Below are 13,761 nucleotides of genomic sequence, written 5' to 3' on the forward strand. Positions count from 1 at the left end.
ATATGGGTATTTCCGAAATCTGAAACCACAAATCGACCTCAGACAACATTTTGAGTAGTAAAATGGCGACTTTTGGTGACTGGAAAACTGCCGAAAATGACCCAAATACAACCAAATATGGATGTTTCTTTAACCAGAATGATGCTCAGAGGCCAGAAATTGTCTCCAAATGCCATTTTGAAATCCAATATGGCGACTTCCGGTTCCTAAACAACAGTGGCAAAAGACCAAATAACACTCATTATGGGTATTTCCGGGATTGTTATGATGCACTGAAGCTACAAATCGACCTCAGATAACATTATGAATTGTAAAATGACGACTTCCGGTGAATGGGAAACTGCCGAAAATAACCAAATAACACCCAATATGGGTATTTCTTCAACCGGCCGATTTCCAATATGAGATGTTTCGATACCAGAATGATACACAGGAGCTAGAATCGACCACACCACCAATATGGATGTTTCTTTAACTAGAATGACGCTCAGGGGCCAGAAATTGTCTCCAAAAAAAAATAGCCTAAAGGGATCAAATACCACCCAATAGGAGTGTTTCTGTAACCAGAATGATGCATGGAGCTAAAAAATTGACCTCAGACAACATTTTGAATTGTAAGATGGCAACTTCTGGGAAACAGCCGAATACTACTGCATATGAATATTTCCGTAATCGAAATAATGTAAAGAAGCCAAGCATTGACCCTGGACACCATATTTAATTCGAAGATGACCACTTTCAGTTTCTGGAAAACAACGAAAATAACTGAATACCACCCAATATGAGTGTTTTCGGAATAGAGGTGATGTACTAAAGGCAAAAGTCGAGGATGTTGTCATTCCGATAAAACCAATAATTTCGAACGATATAAACAAATCGCAAGAAATCAATGAATTTGGAATGTTGAAAATTATTGAATTAAACACAAAAATAGGCGGGACGAAGTTTGCCGGGTCAGCTAGTAAATACATAAATATGCTGGTTAAAGCAAAGCTGCAAGTGATGAATACGAAGATTAGAACTCGAGAGCAAAAAATTCGGAGGGATAAAAGAAACAAAAAATACTTTCAAAACGAAGAAAACTAAACATTAAATAATAGTTTTTGCATAACAGTTGTTATCACTAATTATGTTTGTTTTGTTGAATATCTTTTATATATAATATAATAAAGCTTTTAAACCAATTACAACATGATATGTATCCATACTTAAATTGTTAAATTGATAGAACATTCAAGTGTTATCTAAGCTAAATGTTGCACAACAACCATATACGACTATTGACAACCATTGTGCGGTTTCTCCTTTTATCTTTTTCACGAGGTAATTGAAATATTCATTTAATTGTACACTTCGTGGCCTGATTATTGAGCTTGAGCTTGACGGCCGCACATTTCGTAGTTGCTTCCCGTGATGGATCTGAGCTAGTGAAGTTACACAGGGAACCACGTATATAGCAACTTGGGATTAGTTTACCATTCACACGTCGTGGCCTGATTATTTGAATATTTCTTCTTCGTGCCTCGATAAGCTACATCTATTATATTATCAATATTTAACTCCCGGAATGGCGTTAGTTTTACATACAAACAATATACGCACGAAATCTGCAACATATTTTTTTCTGTGAAAGTATGAAATTGAGTCAACTAAATCTAAAATTGAGTAAATTCAGTTTCGTGTGTGAGAATGTCACACGCTCACAGAAATTCGACAACAATGCACGGTGGTACAGTAAGGCAATGTAGGCGGACACGAGTTTTTCGATGCGATTTTGTGGTTTTAGAGTAAAATTTTTTTCTAAGAACTTGTTTCTTATATTTAGTCTATTTTTTATGTGCAAATGAAAATTAGGGTGGTCCTGAAATCGACTAAATGAGAAAACTAACTTTTTATTTGCATAAATAAATGTATACATTCATCGGCACAGTTGTAGATCAACTAATTTTAAGCAACCTTTGGTATTTCTTCACAATATTTATACAATATTTGTTCTATCAAATGATACCAAAAAATATTCTTTATGTTTGCCTTAAACGGAGACATCAATATATCAAAAGGGCCTATTTTTAAAATAGAAATAGTGAAAACTCTTCATCTGTATAATATATCGACAATGTTTTTTCGTCAAAATTGGCGAATTTTTGATTAAAGTTACCGAAGAAAACTTTGCTTTTAAATTTGAATTGAAAAAATAGAGCGAAAAGACTGTTTTTGGAAACCAATTTTCATGTCTACAAAAAAGTTTATTTACAAAGTTACTTAGAATTAGTTGGTCTACAAGTTTGCCAAAGAATGTTTTATTTCGTTGATTTTAGGACCACCCTAATTTTCATTCGCACATGAATCGAGGACTATGTATAAGAAACAACTTTTTACAAAAACTATGGCTTTAAACCGCAAACCAAAATCGCAACGAAAAGCCTATGTTCGCCTAAATTGCCTTACTGTACCACTGTGCAATGAGTTTAGTTACCTTTTTCACCACAAGAGGGGGTGTTCCCTGTCTGTCTTCACGGGAATATATGGGAAATTCGAGAGTGAACTATATCGCTATTTTAAAATATTTGATACCACCCTTATTGTTTCACATTAATTTGTCTGGTTTTTTTTTCCATCCTACTGTTGATCTACGTTAGAATCACGTAGAACTTCTCGAGTATCACACTAATGAGGTTTGTGGTATCAAATATTGTTTCATACGCTCCGAAAAACTTGCCTGCACAATTACCATCATTCGAATTTCCAACACCAGATAGAGGCTCACCAATTCGCAATCCTATAAATGCATTCCGAATGGTGATCTCTCGTTCTTCAACAACTGGGTTGTTTTTTGATACTCGCCACGAATGTTTAGCCATCGTTAAAGTTTCAGCAGCAGTTTCATGGAGCGAACGTAGGCGTGTAAGGGTGACATCTCGAATTTGCATTTATTTTTTGAGATCGTCTATATCACGATTGTTTTTCTGAGTTCAATCAATGCTTATCCTGAACTATGATTTGTGTTGATTTTGTTAACTTCCTGGTTCGTCAGTTGGGCGTTTTCTTCTTTAAACACTTTTTTTTGGGGTCGGCAAAGGAAAACAGAGGGAGGGTAATCATTATTCCAAATAATTTCCTTTTCTGTAGCTCTCTATTAAATTTTACGATAGAAAATCTATTAATAGAAATAAAACTTAAAACAAAATGCCGAGGGACAACCTTGCATGATTGCTGCTTCCATCATTCAAAGTGTTATACTAAAAATATTCAAAGAGTCTTTGAATAATATGATCACTGAGATTTTGCAAGAGAACGTCTGCTCCAGAGGGTTTTACTGTTATATCTGTGAAAGTTGTAATTGTAGCATGTGTGCCGTAAGTGTGGTGAACATCATAATGGTACGACAAATGTTTAATTTTACCAATAGCAGGTTGTAGGTGGGATATATATCTGCTTCTCTCTCCAATGTCGTCTCACGTATGTTCAGGTACTGGGCTTTCAAAAAACATTTTGACAAAGAAATCCAGTTGCTTATTCAGCTGCTAATGCCTTTGGAATATGAATTTTCTTCCCTCAACACGTGGCGTTTGATGCTTTCTCTATAAGTTTTTCAGTGCGACGATTACCCGCAGAACTAATCGTTGCCTGAACAAGTTTTTCAAGCGGGAAATTCATTGCGATTTGTCAAACTTTATTTTTCTTCGTTTTACAGCAACTTTCTGCAAACGGGTTACGATGACGATTTCTTACTACCAATTTATTCGGAAACACTAAAATTAGTTTGAGCCATGTTTCGTATCATTCCAAAAACTTTTAACGATTTCGTATACACGTGACCTGAACTGAAACTCTATAAAAGTTATTTCATCACGCGCCTTCACTTCACAAATATTTTTTTTGTACAAAAATTAGAAATTTTGTACAAAGAAGTACCTCTTATACCCTAGGTTGCGCTACAACTTTTCGGAAATAAGCAGAACTGTATCTTTTTTGTACAAAATCCATCCGGCCATCCTATTTTCAAAAAATTAAATGGATAATGGTCTATACCCGAGTAAAAATTCATGCGTCATGATACTCTTGGAACCTCTCTTGAAACTTATTAACTATTATTATTATTATATTATCCAGACGTCTGAACAAGGGAATTTTTTTCTAAGCCTAGAGTCACACCTTTTTTCCCGTTCATTTTCGCATTCTCACAAACTACATACATTGCTCGCTTTACTAAACTTAAAATGTAGATCATATGACAAAAATGAAATTAAATCTTAAAGCATTGTGATTTAGTTTAAGAAAGGATGCTGGAATTTAAACCGTTTGCAGTTTTCGTTGGTGCCAAGATCTCTAATCAAAACAATTTCTTTATATTGCTCAAGAGCAGGGCTGTCATTCGCACACTCATTGCGCTCAGTGTGTTGATTTTACGTCAAGGCACAACGAGAACGGTACCTACACATTTTGACAACCAACAGGCACAAAGAAAAAGAGCGAAAACGAAATGACTATGAAAGATATCACCAAGTGAGAAATATTTCAAGAGAGGGAGAACGAACAACACTTTGTGCTGCTTTGTGTTGCTTTTTGAGCAGTTTGCGTTGCGTTGCGGGTGGAAAAAATAGCAGAGAAAAGGAACCAAGAAAGGACTATATACATTTTTGAGAATTCATTTACACACGGTTCTCAATGGCGTGGACGTGTTTCTTAGGACATATTACGCACGTCCAGACATGTTTCTGCCCCGGTATTCATATACAATCGCTTCATGCATTCACTACTGTTACCGTTCATTAGGGTGGTAATGACTTGTATGAAAAAAAAATTACCCTCCGTCGGACTTAGAAGTTCGGTCGGTCGAAAAGTGAAACTTTAACCGATCCATTTTTTCCTTTTTTTGTTTTTGGATAATACCAGATCTCGATGTTTCATGCATTTCTAAGACATTTGGCATCAGATTTTTTTGATATTCGGAAATTTATGAACAGGTGCATTTTTTTCGTTGGTCACAAAATAATGCTTTCGTGCTCCCAAAATCAGATCAAGCTGAAGTTTAGTATGGGAACTTTTTTCGAAGACAAAACTATTGAGCCCTACTTCTAAACGAAATTCGAAAAGTCGATTTCTATCACCACCCTACTGTCTAGAGCTGGCGAACTGCAGCCCTGGACCGAGTGGAATGGAGACGACTCTTACGTACAGCAAAGGCCACACCACGGCTTGGGACTGTTTGAGTAGAGTACGAGTACTGTTAATGTACGAGACATATTGCGGCTATCTCCGGGAAGAAACCATTTTTTGAGCAGCACCAAAAATTAGTTCCTAAATTATTTCAGTAAGAGTCAAATGAAGTGTAAAAACAAAAAAAAATAATACTATAATAATTCGTTTGTCAAATCCGATAATCATTGCCCCAAACAACACACAAAGTAAGACACAATGTGTGGTGTCGCACATTTCGACAAATGCACTAAGAGTGCTCAGTCGTTTTTTTTCGGTGCGAAAGAAATACAAAAGAGCGAATGGGGAGGAGAGAACACAAACGAAATATCGGGAGTGGCACGCACGGTTTGATGGCAAATGTGTTGTGTACAAACTTGGGTGGTTCTGTCTGCACTGAGGTGAATTCCAGCCCTGCTCAAGAGTGATTGAGTGAAGACAGAATGGTTAATCTGGAGCGGACTAATCACCGAACTCACGAGCAATTTTAACCATCATTCCCAGCTGTCGGCTTGCATCATTAATTGTCGAAGATAGATAAAGCTTGAACGATAGCTTCTCATCCAGTATCACTTCCAAACCTTTAACTTGATCGACTCTGGTCAACTTAGTTTCAGCTATGTCATAGTTAAAAAGGACGTCTTGAGCGCTGGGGTAGCTAATAACGAAGTATTTATCAATACTTAGCATTGATCAGTTTATATCGTATCCACTTTAGCTTTGGCACTTATATTTCTAATACCGGAATGCACGAAGTTCAAAGGAATTGTTTCGACGGTACGACCACGAAAAACTCCGTGTTGCGTAATACTTATATAATTCCGGCAGACAGTAAACCAGGTCTCATTGACAATAGATTCAAAAACTCTTGACTCCACACAGAGCGCAGTTATTCCTCTTTAGTTTGCTATATTGGAGATAGTTAGAAAATACTGTGTTCATTCGCGCAAAATAAAACACATTTATTACTACGGACGGTACGTCGGTCAGGTCCTGATCTGATTGTGTAGCATTGATCAAGGTGCTATTGAATACGCTAGCAAGGTGCTGTATGAATAAATTAATTTGTACGTGATTCATCAGAAAAGTCCACAATGTCTTTAGCTTGCTTCTGTCCAGATCTTCCACCAACATCCGCTTTCTATTTCTGGAGTAGCCCAGAATTTCTTTTTATGAGCCAGTTTCTGACAAAGATGACGCACGATCGTTCGCTACTGCTTTTTCTTCTACTGGTCTTCCAAACAGATTCCGGTCCCTTCGAACATTCCTCGCATGGAAAGCTCGTCGATTATATATCCTCGAACAAGTTCAAGGGTAAGTTCCTTACAGCACTCTAAATCAAGGTTAAATGTGGTCATTTTACGTAGTACTAAATAGTATTGGAACGAAAACATTTGCGTTTAATTTAGTTATTTATTATTGAATTCTTTTTTTTTTTTGTCTTTTTGTTTGTATGTTTGTATAAGGATGCTTTAATTACCTTTTATGTGCCTTATAGTTCTTACTTGCATTTACGAGTCGTTTTGCATCGATGTGTCTTGTCTTGTCCTGTTGGTTTGGTTCGTTTTTGTGCTGCCTCTCATCTCTTGCGGCTCGTGTTTGTATTGTGTTGCTCTCCTTCCGGGGTTCTACTGTTTTGTGCTTATTCTTCGTTTTAGTTTTATTGCTCACTCTATTTTTGCCACCTCTTTCCTACTTCCAACCTTTCTTCCCTCTGAAATAGACTTATTAGAATAAAAACAGGAGAACAAAAAATATGTTAATATGCAGTCAGTATCTTTTTTTATTGTTAAGTATTTTTTCTTTTTCACTATTATCATTATTGTTTTATTGATTGTTACCGAAATATGGTGCGTACGGAATCATTCTTATTCGTCTTTATCTTCTGCATCCAGCCGATCGCTGTCTGAGAATACATGTAACTCCGAGGGTATCAATGAGCTGCCACTGCTGTCTTGGTCGGAATCACTACTAACCTCATATTCCGATTCAATAATCGTATCGAACAGTTTTTTTGTCTTTTCTCTGTCCTGTGCTAGTTCCTGCCATTCTGTTATATGTACGTTGCTTCTTTCTATGTCCTGTCTGATACTCGTCCTCTAAGAGAATGCCGGTCTCCCACGTTTTTTTTGCAGTGGTATCTTGTGTTCCAATGCTGTTTTCAAAATGCCATCGATGCTGCTCCTGAGAATATGAGCGTAATAATTCATCCGGATGATCCTAATTTTGTTGTTAATGGTATGTCCTCTGAGCCAATTCTGTGCTATGTAAGGATTCTCCGTTTCCTCATTTTGTTCGTTGTTGCTATCTGTATTGTGTTGCTGGTTATTTTCAATATCCTTCGACTCATTTGTGTTTTCCGAATGCGATTTCCTGACCTCATCGTTGCTTTTCTCTGTTCCGTGATTTTTCGGTTGCGCTAGTTTTTCACTTAAGTTTCGTAGCGTCAGAAACATCTCCGTCTCCATTCTTCTGAGTGCATTTCTGTTACTTTTTAGTTTTTAGTACTGTGGCTACATCCATAGAGTATCATACCATCGTTCAACTGTCGTTTCGGTTCTGGTTAGGCTGCTCGTAACATACGCTCCCAGGTATCGCATTTTCGTTACTATTGGAAGCTGATACTTTCCGAAGCTTCCATGTGTCTCAGGAGCAGTGTTGTTAGTAAATTTTGAATCTCTTATTAGGACCTGTGTTTTGTTTTTGTTTAGCTCTAATCCTATTGAAAACAACAATGGCTCAAGTACATCTATGATTTTTTCGACATCATCTTCGTCCTTGCATAGAAACAGCAAATCTTCTGCGAAACCAAGTATGCACGGCAGTTGGATTTCCCCTTGTTGCGTAAGTAATTATGATAAATTTAAGAACTTAGGTTTAGGTTTAGATTAGGGTTTAGTTTAACTAATTCTAGATTTAATATTTAGCTTTAAGAGAATAATATTTTAGATGCATTTTGAATAATTATGATACAGATGACTTTTAGGTTTATTTATGGTTCAACAATAAATTTCAAAACCCTCTTTTATATATTTTTGGTCACTATCTAGTCTCTATTTGGTCACTATTTGAATGAAAAAAGTCACTAAAGTCACTATTATTTTGCTACTAGCCCTGATATTTCACGAGAAAATCGTAACCAAATATCGCTAGCGGCGAAGATGTGTTTCGTGGAAGTTTTCTTCGGCCGGGAAAAATATCTAGAAAAATATCTAGATGTGTGAAAGTGGCAGTTTAAATTTTGTCAAAAAAAAAAAAAAAAACAATAAAAAAGTTTTTCGAGTTTTTAATGGAGTGATTCATTCATGCGAACAAAAAAAAATTAAACGTTCAAGGTAAGTTAACACAAATTGAGTTTCTGAGTGGAATATAAGCAGTAGAGATTGGCAAACTGAATCCTGCCCACAACGCATATCACCTGACGAAGCCGTCAGTTACCCTATATATATTAAATACGGGTCAATTTTTTTTATATTGATATGTCAAATGAATTGAAAGTCTGAGAATAATAATAAAATCTATTAGATTCTAATATTATTTTGAGGCGGGGCTTACCGAATGGAAATTGACTCCGGAATGCGCTGCAAGTACTCAGTCATTCTGCAAAGGGTCTTTGGAAGTTCGGTAGAGCTAACACCTTCTAGGTTCCGAAAACAAGACAGACGCAGAAACAAGAATCAACAGCATTGTCTTTTTTTCACCCTATCACTGCCAGACAGTGGAATCTAGAAGGTCATACATACATACATACATACATTGTCTTATAGTACGGTTTGACCTCGACACGACTTGATTCCTTCCCGAAGTCAAATTTTCCTCACGGTACTATTGGCAGCACCGAATTTTCTGGCCAAGGTAAGGTCCGATAGATTGGAATTCCTCTTGATGGTGTTCAAAATTTTACCACGCAGTTTCCGATGATTGACTTGAGGCTTCCGAATCGTCGTCAATATTTTCTTATACCATTTGATAACGCCCCTTACGGTATTTCTGGGCAATTTTGCTAGTTTAGCTATCCTAGATGCAGACTACAATGGATTTTTCAAAAAACTGAGCACAATCTTTTACCTTCTTTCGGCTTCCATGTTGATTGTTTACAATTTACAGTCATTTTGCGGAATGTCCAATATACATAGGTGAAGCTAACCAAATTTCCGAAACGTGGGCACCAAGAACTTCTAAATCCGTCTACCAGGTTCGCCACAATATGAGTAAAAGATTGTTCTTATTCTAAATGAAGCAAGCTTTAGTCTCATTTGGCGATTTTTTAACAGTTTTTGGTAATATCAAAAATTTCTGCAAGATTTTCAAAGCCTTTTCGGTTATTCTAAGTTGATTATTGTTGGGCTTTAAGAGAATTTCTAGTCGGTTTTAATTATTTTTTAAAGATTACTTGTATAATATTTATTATTTTCAGGATTGTTTGGTATTTGAAAAGTTCTGTCCGCTCTTTCGAACTAGGATAATTTTAAACACTTTTTTGAGTTTGAGAGCGTTTTTAGGTGTTAAATTAGGATATTTTTCATTTATGGCCCTTCGAATCGTTTTTGGTTACTAAGAGCTTAATTTCAAGCTGAACACGACGTGAGACAGGACACAATCCTAATAAAAAACATTCCCAACCCATTTGAAACCAAATCCAAAATCAATTGAAAATTTTAAAGAGGAGATAAAATAAGAGCCACAACAAAGCGTGCAAAAATTCACATTAACGAAACAAAAATTAACAAAACTTCATTAAATTTTCCGATTTTTCCAGAAAATATTTTTTGTAGGATTTTTTTCTTATTTTACAGTCGCGGAAAATCAAGAAGAACACTTGAAAAAGCGATAACAATGACTAATCAATGGCGAGTTTATACGCTGGTTGATTTCCATCGCTGTTTGAGTTATCAGAAATTACCTCAATCAACTGTAAATGTTATCAATGAGTAAAAATAGTACAGACCCCGACAATGAATCATTTGAATTGCTAATCCAAATTTCGGTAGTTTCAATTAAATCTCATTGGTAAGTTGATTTCTGCTGAAACAATTCCGTTGAAATTGATAATAAAAGATCGTTACTTCCTGGTCTGGCGTCATACACGAAACGAATCCAAGCCGACCGCTTATTCCGGAAATATAAACCGCTTACAACATTAATACAAACCAGCCGTAAAGTTAGATTCTCGGAAACATATTTGCATATGATATACGGAACCAGCTAATTTTAACGATTGTAACCGAAAGAGGCATTAGTCGTTAAGCCAAGCCAAAATATAAAAATTCCCTTTTCGGGAGCATTAGGGATAAGCGTTCTCCAGATAAAACCCATAAAAGTAAACGTTGCGTATAAATAGAATAGTTTTCCATCATCATTAAAAACCATCGGTGTAGCCAACCCTATCGGAACGGAGTAGGCGACGAACGAACAAACGACTGTCGTCGCTTCGCTTTATCCGTATGCCGCCCTTGCCCAAGGCGCTGCGCCCGTCGTAACCGCAGAGACGGTGGCGCGCGGACAGTGACAAAACGGGGACCCAACAAGACGACGATGAGGAGCAAATCCGACCGGAGTTTAGAGAGAATACAAAACTTACTTTTTTTCAGGAAGGAAATCTTGTCCCGCTCGTACTTTGGCGATTTTTTGTTGTTGTATTTTTGCGCTTCTGCCTTCTCGTTTCGTTTTCGATCAGAGTCTATCTCGGTTCCGCTGCAGGAGCTAACTGGCCGGATTAAACTGGACGTCTTTTTTTATTTGTCACGAATTCACTAAATCACCCAGAATCAAACACTATTTTGCACTTACAAATCCACTACCACCTCACTTGTATCACTTTAAAACCATTTACCTATATCCCACAAACACTTGACGATTTCGCGTCGTAATTTTTAGCACCGCACGCGATTTTTCTGCGGATGGAAAAATACTTTTTCGCACGGAACCTCACCACACAAGCATGTACTACTCACTCGCTGCGAAAACGGCGACGACGAATTGACGAGGTGACTTCATGGCAGCAGAACCAAGCTGAACTGGGAAGCTTCAACGCACGTAAGCGAGAACGGAATATTGAATACTAATACAGTCGGTGCTGCTCGTACCCGTGTGGTATACTGTGCGGAAGACTAAGCAGACGAGAGAACGAGAGCCCTTAAACTTGACTCCACGCTTGCTGGTGCATTTTTCCCGGAATCCTGTCGTCTTTGAAAAGGGACGGCACAGTGGAGCACTCGTGTGCTAACAAAAGAAGCATATGTTGCGTAGGATAGAAAAACAATCAAATAAACTGAAAAAACGTTGCTCTCTCATTTCTTGTCAAAACAAAATTCTCTCTCCGTCACTCGCTGTGGCGGCATGAAAGAGAGACCCGGATAGCGCCATCAAAATGTTGTATGCAAGTTACACTGGACAAAATGTTGTAACTGAACCTTTCCTGCATTTTATTTTTTCGTCTTCCAGATAATCAATTAAAAGGTTTCTTGTGTTTGTAAATTCTACTTATAATTGAGCTTACGTTCCATTTGAAGCTGTTTTTGTAGAAATAGAGAATATATAGCTCAAAAACAAAGCTGATCGAACAACACAATTCGTTTTCGAGTGTGAGATCACACTTTATTCTGTTTAGTTTGTTGAATTAGTTGAGTAGGAAAAATACTCTGCTTCTGTTATATGATATGCACGAGATGCGTGAAGCAAACGCTCTTATTCATACGGTCTTATGGTTTCATGAACATTTTAATGAAATACTTGCAGCCTTGGTACGCTATTTTCCCATTTACATTTATCTCAGTTAACAAAATCCCTCAGTTACAGTTCAGAAACTGTAAACAGGTGAAATGCACTATTTTTTTCTTAGGTTACGAGCCTTAAATAAAGAAAAATGAATTAGGATCAGTTTTTAAAATTAACAAACACTCTTCACGCGAATGAACATCTTTTCAAAACTTTGCGCTTCTAGCGTCAAATATTGAGTTTTGAGCTTCATGTCCTGATCTTTAAGCGTTTGAGCTCTCTTAAGTTTCTTTTGGCTTTTTTTAAAAATTTCAAACAATTTAAAACTTTTTCGAGCTTTTTCGAGCTTTTTTGAGTATTTTTGAGTTTTTAGGTTTATTTGAACTCTTTTAGATTTTAAATTTTGTGTGGGCTTCCAAGCATTCGAAATTATTGAACTTTAATGCTCTTTGAATTTTTGTAATTTTGAGCTTTTTTATAGTGGTTTCAACTCTTAAGAATATTTGAGCTCCTGAACTTTAAGTTTTTATAGCTTTTGAGCATTTTTGAGGTTTTTACTTCAGATTTTTTCACCTTATTTTTTTAGATTTAAGCCTTTTCGGCTAAAAAAATGACAGCTTGTAACTCCAAAGGCAAAAACTCTAACAGAAAAATATGAAATTTCAAATGCTCACAGCCTAAAAAATTCCAAAATCAAAAAAATTTAAAAGCTCAAATGTTTAAAACTTAAAGTTTTAAGCTTTAAAAGCTCGAAGGTCAAAATTTATTGGTTATCCTTTTTTCATTAAGACTTTATGTCAAATGATACACTTAGAAATAAACAAATCTACAACAATCAGTCCTAAAATGTTAAAAAAAATCTCAAGAGCTCGAAAGTCACAAAGAACTAACAAGCTTAAAAACTAAAAAAGGTCGAATCTCGGAAGAGGTAAATCTTCCCATTAATGCATAACAGTCCCACGTGAATTTTCATCACTTTTAAGATAAACCTCAGAAACTTCTTAACAACTTCACAAGAATTATTTATTGCCAAAATGATAAAAAAATATAAATTCAGGTTAGTTCCATGTTACAAATAAACGTAAAACAGGCTTAGAGCTGCAATTAATTAGTAGAAAATTATAGTAACCTTCATTTAAAGACCAATTGAAGTGCACTAATCGAAACAATATACTGCCACTCCAAGCATAACTGTCCCATATTATGTGCAAACCTTATGGGCGCTGGGACAGTTATGCTTGGAGCGGCAGTATAGAGCATATAAAGCTTTTCTGCCACATATATTTACCTCGGATGAATGTATGCTTTAATTTTTTATTGAAACAATAGGAAGGAAAAACATACACTGGTCTGCCTGCGTCTACTGCGTTTTACTCAATTGTGCGTTTTTGGCAGTGTGACTTTTATATGTTTATGGGCAGTAAAAAGCCCAAAAATGCTTAAAATCATAAAAAACTCGAAACATGAGCTCAGAGGTCATTAAAAGTCGAAACTTCAAAAAATCTAAAAGCTTAAACACTTGAAACAAAGTTCAAAAAATCTCAAGACGCCAAACCTCTCGATAAAGCGAAAAGTTTAAAAAAATCCTAGAGCTCAATAGGTCAGAGTTTAAAGCTCAAGACCTAGTAAAAGCTTAAAACCTAGTGATGGGCACATTCGGTTAATTCGCTTATGAGCGACGCTAATTTCAAGTTAGCGGTTTGGTGATTTCGCTAACTTTTAAAATGGTGAGCGTCACTAAAACTGTGGCCTTCAAAATGTCAATCGATAATCCGCTAAATTTGTTAGGGCACATTTCGTGGGACAGTTTAGTTTAGAGTTTAGGCAAGATGTTCTGCTAAAGTG

General features: G+C 36.4%; 1 protein-coding gene across 5 annotated transcripts in view; it reads right to left on the reverse strand.

Moving 5' to 3' along the window:
• Positions 1–11,275, reverse strand: part of LOC129718890 (signal transducer and transcription activator) — a 148,906-nt gene extending 137,631 nt beyond the window's left edge. For 2 of the 5 annotated variants that reach the window (XR_008727073.1, XM_055670094.1), the window contains exon 1: positions 10,781–11,264. The gene's annotated coding sequence lies outside the window, so the exon portion shown is untranslated. Of the gene's footprint in view, positions 1–10,780 lie in introns of all 5 variants that reach the window. The other 3 variants (XM_055670089.1, XM_055670092.1, XM_055670093.1) reach the window with 3 other exon arrangements.
• Positions 11,276–13,761: the final 2,486 nt, after the last annotated feature.

The sequence above is a fragment of the Wyeomyia smithii genome, chromosome 1 (assembly GCF_029784165.1).
Source record: "Wyeomyia smithii strain HCP4-BCI-WySm-NY-G18 chromosome 1, ASM2978416v1, whole genome shotgun sequence".
NCBI classification, from domain to species: domain Eukaryota; kingdom Metazoa; phylum Arthropoda; class Insecta; order Diptera; family Culicidae; genus Wyeomyia; species Wyeomyia smithii.